Consider the following 7,034-nt stretch of genomic DNA (forward strand, 5'->3'; position numbering starts at 1 on the left):
GGATGTGTACTATGCATCTCTGAACAGGTTGTGTAAAAAAAATAAATGAAATACATTTGGAACAGAACTCTGCAACAAACGGGATGACTTGCATTTAGACCGTGCTTTCAATGTGGCAGAACAAGGGATGGGGAAGACAGTCAATGACTGAATCAGAATTAGGAGAACATTTAAGTGAGGCAAGAGATTTTGTAATCAAAGGTACATTTGTGGAGACATTTTTGATGGTTGGAGAGTGAGATTTCAGCAGAGATCGGCAAGCTGCATAATACATTGTCACTAATGGTCAGTGCAGTGTGGAGTTTTGAAAATTCAGGATATCCAGGTCTAGGATTTTTCTCAGTCTTGGCTTAGTGTACTGGACCCCTCTTGTTGGAAATGGTCAAACAACATTGACTGTCACACTCTGATAATATCACGTGTTCCAGGGGAGGAGGGAAATCGTCCTATAATAAAAACAGAAATTGCTGGAGAAACTCAGCAGAACTGAGGGGGGAGTCATAGCAGATTCAAAACATTCACTCTGTTTCTCTTTCCATAGATGCTGCCAGACCTGTTGAGTTTCGTCAACATTCTTTGGTCTTATTATCTGTGGAGAGAGAAACAGAGATAATAAAACCAAAGAATGTTGGAGAAATTCAGCAAGTCTGGCACCATCTGTGGAGAGAGAAACAGAATTAACATTTTGAGTATGATATGACTCTTCCCCAGTTCTGCAGAGTTTCTCCAGCATTTTCTGCTTTTATTTCAGATTTCCAGCATCCTCAGTGCTTGGCTTTTAGTTTCCTCAGAAATCCTTTGCTGTTTTACTCCCCAAAAATCTGGGAACGATTTCCTGGAGTTTGATTCAGAGAGTGGCAAACTGATGTGGTGAGACATTAATCAGTGGTTTGCTTGATGTTCCCTTTAAAGACATGGTGAACATTTACATGTTGTACTGCAGAAGAGGAAGTGAATAGGAATGAGATGAGGTGTAATGAAAATACAGCGCTGAGGGGAATTCTGCACATGGAAGACATTGCACATCTTAAAATAATGAAGATAAACTCGGAAGTTTTAGAGTGAGAACAGCTAATATTTATTCATGATAAAAGGAAAAGTAGTCACTTGTTGGCACAGGCTACTTCATTTACATACTATTATAGACTGTTTACTATATCTTCAGATCAGTGTCTATCATACAGAAGATGAAGCTGTCAACTTCATTTTTATCTGCTGTCAGGGAATATGTTTGCTCCTTACGGGTGTTTTGTACACAGGAAACCTCAAACCTGGTCAGGAAAAATCAAATTAAATATTAACAATCACAGCTCCATCAATGAGCCAGCCATGTAATATGTGTTCTCTTAATGAGCCGTACTTTATTTACATCTCAAACAGAAAAGATCCTCTCTCTCCCCTTAAGTGGTTAAATTGCCCTCTTCCTGGTAAAATTTATTGCCATTTAAACATGACTAAAGGCCATTCGGCTGGTCATTACAATAATCTATCATGTCCGCAACTGTTGGTACCCTGCTTAGTGGGAACTCCAATCTGAGTAGGGTCAACAGAATTTTTCCAGCAAATGCTTCTCTCTTGACTGTCATCAATTTACTTCTGTCAACAAAAGGGCATTACAACTGAATGAAATGGACCATCCCAGTAAGACCCTGGCAAACAGAACAGGCCTCTGCTACATCTTCAGTCTGTTTCTGTATAAATCCTTTTTCACATACTGAGCATGAGTGTTAAGCTAAAATCACAAAAGGACTGAGGGGGAGCAGGTGGGGAAGGGGAGAGGTGTAGGGGAGGAGGAAGCCAGCAGGATATTCAGATTTTGTTTCTTCAAAATTGATCCTATAGCCTCATTTGAAATATTAAATACAGTAGCAACTTCTTTGTATTCAGTGTCTGCCACATCAGAAATTAATTTCAGTGTTAGGGTGAGTGCGAACTGTCAGTCACTGGTATGTTGCATCTGGCATTCTTGCAGTGAGATGCATTATATTTAGATGCACCAACAAACAGCTACAAATTGCATTTATGTAGTCTCTTTAATATTGCAAAATATCCCAAGGCACTTGACAGGAGTGTTGGTCAAACAAAAGAAGATTTGTTGTGACATTGATTAGTACCTTGAAGTTACCCACTGGCTGACACCTCCTGTGATCTTCAAGCAAATATCAATTCTTTACAACATACCATATAGTATACTTCCAATTAATGATGGCACCAACTGTTAAGTGTTGACAATACTTGGTTAAAATAGTAGATTATATAGCTTTAAAAAGAGTTTTTAAAAAGAGTACATCCTCCACCCAAGTACTTGAGTACATATTCCAGGTTAAAACGAGGTAACGTCCGAAACGTCGATTTCGCTGCTCGTTGGATGCTGCCTGAATTGCTGTGCTCTTCCAGCACCACTGATCCAGATACATATTCCAGGTTGACAATCCAGTAGAGTACCTGCAAAGAGTGCAGTATTGTCAATGATGCCACCTTTTGGATGAAATATTAACGCAGCACCCCATCGATGCTCTGAGATAATTATAAAATGTCGCTATTTGGCAGTCTTTTGGTGCACCAGTAATGTCTCTAATTTTGAGTCAGGAACTCTGGGTTCAAGTCCCACCTGCTTAAAAGGTGTGTCATAATATATCTAAACAGGTTGATGAACAATATCTAAAAGCGTTCCCTGAAAGCCGTGTGGCTGTGCAGCAGTTTGGAGGCTCAGCTCAGGGTAATCGGTGGGCAGGCTCATTGACTGGTTCTGGCTGCTGTCTACACACCTAGGAGGCCCACAGAGTTGCAGGAAAAATTACAGGGAACATAATCTTAAAATTGTCATTTGGAGAAGAGCAGCTGAATTTCCTGAGCCAATATTTATTCCTCAATCCATACTCTACTAAACCAGGCTATCTGGTCATTTACTCCCTGTGAATCTGTGCAAGTCAGCTGCTTTATTTTCCATTCATTCCTGGGATGTGGGTATCGCTGGCTAAGCCACCATTTATTGCCCATCCATAATTGACCAGAGGGCAATCAAGAGCCAATCACATGGGATTGGAGTCACATGAAGGCCAGATCAAGAGAGGACAGCAGTTTCTTTATCTCAACAATATTAGTGAACCAGATGGGTTTTCCCAATAATTGACACTGTTTTGATGGTCATCAATAGACGCTTAATTCCAGATTTTTATTAAATTCAAATTCCAACATCTGCCATTACATGAACATATCTGAAACATAACCTGAGTCTCTGGCTTAATGGCTAGGAATCATGACATTAGGTTATCACCTCCTTTCCTACATCACAAGAGTAATTTCGTTTCGAAAGGTATTTCATTGGACCTACAGTGCTTTGGATTGCTCTTAGATAATAAGAACTCTTTCTTTTGAAAAGACATATGCTTGTTGGGTTTATTGATAACTAAGTCAACCCTAGCTGGTTCAGGTCCAAACCTTCTAACACTATAATGAAAAGGTGGCGTTGTGAACTTTTGAAATCGGAGACAGGATCTTGCACCATACAAACCTCTCAGCCTCTGGTTAAGGTCTTGTTAAGGGTGTTGCTGAAATGCTGTCTGCTGTCACAAAGCCTTCTTGGGCTTCATTTGACCCAAATTTTTCATTAATCCCTCATTAAACCATTTCAGCTCTGCTCTTCCTTTACCAGGTGAAGCATTGAGTGTTGTCTGACATCAAAGCATTGTGGAACGAAAGGGAACAAGAATTTGTGGGGGAGTGAGTCTAACTGTCAGCACATTTCTGATGCAAACTGGCACAAAACCATTCATTACAGTTAAGTTGCAGCAAGATGGGGCCAGTGTAACTTTAACTACAGTGTCTCAGTAACAACTGCATATAATGTGAAGCAGGAAGTACCAACAATGGCCAACTACTAGAAAATCAAGCAGCACTTTATTGCCTGCCGGGATTTGGGTGATTGTTGGGAAGTGTGTTCTGGGCTTCTCATGGTAGGGAAGATGGGCAGTCCGAGCAGGGAAGAGAGTGGTTTGAAGGGCACATCCCTGGCCTTCCAGCTCCCAGAAAGAAATGTTAATAAAAAGCTTAGCTGCAATGTCCCCTCAGCTTCTCAATTATCTTCAAACTGCTCTTCAGCTAGTGGGGGCAGATGCATTGACTTCTACAGATGAACCCAAGGTGAAGTGGTCACTGAGGCCCAATGACCTTTGACTATCCAAAGATCAATTAAGACCCCATTCAGTTTCGGGTGAGCTGCTTTAACCAATTGTCTATATACCTCCATTAAAATGGGAGACAGCTGAATTCTGAAGGTCAGTGACCAAGGGTATATAAGTACAATGTACATCAGGGATCCTTCAGATATGAAACATGTGATAACTTGTTGCTGGCTTTGCCATAATCACCTTATGAGGTCAGATTTGGAATGGTTTATAGGTTATGTTTGCATGATATTATCACCTTTCTTAATAATACAAGGTTTGTCTCACAAATCAATAGACACAGAGACATATTGTTTGTTTAATGTTAAGGAATGAACTTTAGCAGAACAAAGTCACCAAACTCAAATTAATGGAGTTGGGGAATTTGTAGTCGAACTAATTCTTGTGCTTACAAGTTAATAGTGAATTATTGGCCCTTTCAATTCAGAGAGTACAGCAGTGTGAGAGTGAAGATTTTAAAATGTGAAATCTAATCAGAGTGCAAGTGCACAGGTGAAATTTTGTAAGCAGCCACAGGACAAAAGAAAAGTAAAAACTACAAATTAAAAAAGGAAGAAGGGTGAATTTATGTTGAATTTATGCCTTTGGACTTTTCTCTCCTCAAGGACTTTTATTCAAGCAACCCTTTAACTTTGGTGTTGCTGGAGGATGAATACTTTGACGCTTGTTCTGCACATTGTGTGATGTTGCTGGTGCAGTTTTACGAATTCCAAGCTGATTGATACACCCATGTTCTCTCTTCATTCTAAAAAAGAGTCATTCGCAACTCGAAACGTTAACCATGTTTCTCTCTCCACTAGATGTTATCAAAACCTGCTGAGTTTCTCTAGCACTTTTGGTTTTATTTCAGACCTACAATATCCATAGAATTTTACTTTTATATAAATGCTGTGAAGTGAGTGACTGACTGCACATCAAAACATTAGTGAAAGAGCAGTTTTTGTTGATAATGTAGAGGTGCTGGTGTTGGACTGGGGTTGACAGCAGAGGTAAAGGAAACAGACTTTCCCCACTCTTATACTCCAACCTCTATGAAATAAGGGCCAATATTCCACTTGCCTTCCTGATTACCTGCTGCATCTGTACTCCAACTTTCTGTGTTTTGTGCACAAGTTACCCAAAGTCTTTTTGTGTTGCAGCTTTTGGCAGTTTTTCTCCAATCATCCCCCTGCCTTCCTCTTCCTGTGGTCCTCACCTTGTGAACCACATTCCTTATCTATGGACTGGGTGTCCAGTAGCCACAATGTCCTCAGTGGTGATGTTGAGTACAAGTGCTGCTTCCTCGGATGGATCAGGAACTCTGGGTGGGCTGGGCATCTGGTGGCAGAGGAAGGCCAGCCCTATTGGCATGTAGTTTGATGGGTTTTCCTGAGAGATAGGGCAGAAGCAGAAGCTGTAAAAGTGAAGGTGATAGTACAGTGGTAACGTCACTGGGCTTGTAATGCAGATTCCCAATGTTCTGGGAGTATGGGTTCAAATCCCACTGCACCAGGTAGTGAAGTTTGAATTCAATGAGACCATTGAATAAAATGTGAGGCTATAGTAACCACTGCCTGTTGTTATAAAGTTCCATCTGGTTTGCTACATAAGAACTAGGAGCAGGAGTAGGCCATGTGGCCCTTCAAGTCTGCTCTGTCATTCAATAGCATCATAGCTAATTGTTTTGTGGTCTCAGCTCCACTTACCCGCCCTCTTAGTGTCCTTTGGAGAAGTAAATCTGCCATCTTTACCGGATCTGCTCTGTCTGTGTGTGAGATTCCAGATCCTCAGATATGGCTGAGTAGCTAAGGGTGGGAAATAAATGTGGTTCTAGTGAGGGCTGCCCACATCCCAAGAACAAATGAAAAGTCTGTGATTGAATGGGAGGTGTAAGTGATTATAAGTCAAATGGGGTAATGATGCAAATCTGAAGGAAGTGGTAATGGAATAAGTGACATAAGAGTTGCAGTTTCCCACCCACTCCCAAGGTAAGTTCTTCATGAGACAGCATTTAGTTGAGGGTGGTAAGTGAGGACCCTGTACCTCCTCACTATCCAAGACTCCAATCACGCCTTCCAGGTGAAACAGTGCTTTACCTGCACTTCAATCAACTTTGTTTACTGCATTCGCTGCTCACAACATGGTCTCCTCGACATTGAGAAAATGAAGTGCAAACTGGGTGACTACTTCCCAGAACACTGAGGTTCCATCTTCAAAAAAGACCCTGAGCTTCCAGTTACTTGCCACTTCAATACACCTCCATGTTCCCTGGCCAACATCTCTGGTTTGGGCTTGTTCCCTTTCGGAATGGCAGGCGGTGATCAATGGGGTACCGCAGGGATCAGTACTGGGACCGCAGCTTTTTACAATATATATTAATGATATAGAAGATGGTATTAATAGTAACATTAGCAAATTTGCTGATGATACAAAGCTGGGTGGCAGGGTGAAATGTGAGGAGGATATTAGGAGATTACAGGATGATCTGGACAGGTTAGGTGAGTGGACAGATGCATGGCAGATGCAGTTTAATGTGGATAAATGTATGGTTATCCACTTTGGTGGCAAGAACAGGAAGGCAGATTACTACCTAAAAGGAGTAAAGTTAGGTAAAGGAGCAGTACGAAAAGATCTGGGCGTTCTTGTACACCAGTCAATGAAGGTAAGCATGCAGATACAGCAGGTAGTGAAGAAGGCTAATAGCATGCTGGCCTTCATAACAAGAGGGATTGAGTACAGAAGCAAAGAGCTTCTTCTGCAGCTGTACAGGGCCCTGGTGAGACCACACCTAGAGTACTGTGTGCAGTTCTGGTCTCCAAATTTGAGAAAAGACATTCTGGCTATTGAGGGAGTACAGCGTAGGTTCAC

At 41.4% G+C, this 7,034-nt stretch overlaps 1 long non-coding RNA gene across 3 annotated transcripts in view; it reads right to left on the reverse strand.

Moving 5' to 3' along the window:
- Nucleotides 1-1,088: 1,088 nt before the first annotated feature.
- LOC122539442 overlaps nt 1,089-7,034 on the reverse strand; it is a 59,442-nt gene continuing 53,496 nt past the window's right edge. For 2 of the 3 annotated variants that reach the window (XR_006309081.1, XR_006309080.1), the window contains exon 5: nt 1,089-2,445. This is a non-coding gene — a long non-coding RNA (uncharacterized LOC122539442). Of the gene's footprint in view, nt 2,446-5,382; nt 5,556-7,034 lie in introns of all 3 variants that reach the window. The other variant, XR_006309082.1, reaches the window with a different exon arrangement.

The sequence above is a fragment of the Chiloscyllium plagiosum genome, chromosome 32 (assembly GCF_004010195.1).
Source record: "Chiloscyllium plagiosum isolate BGI_BamShark_2017 chromosome 32, ASM401019v2, whole genome shotgun sequence".
NCBI classification, from domain to species: domain Eukaryota; kingdom Metazoa; phylum Chordata; class Chondrichthyes; order Orectolobiformes; family Hemiscylliidae; genus Chiloscyllium; species Chiloscyllium plagiosum.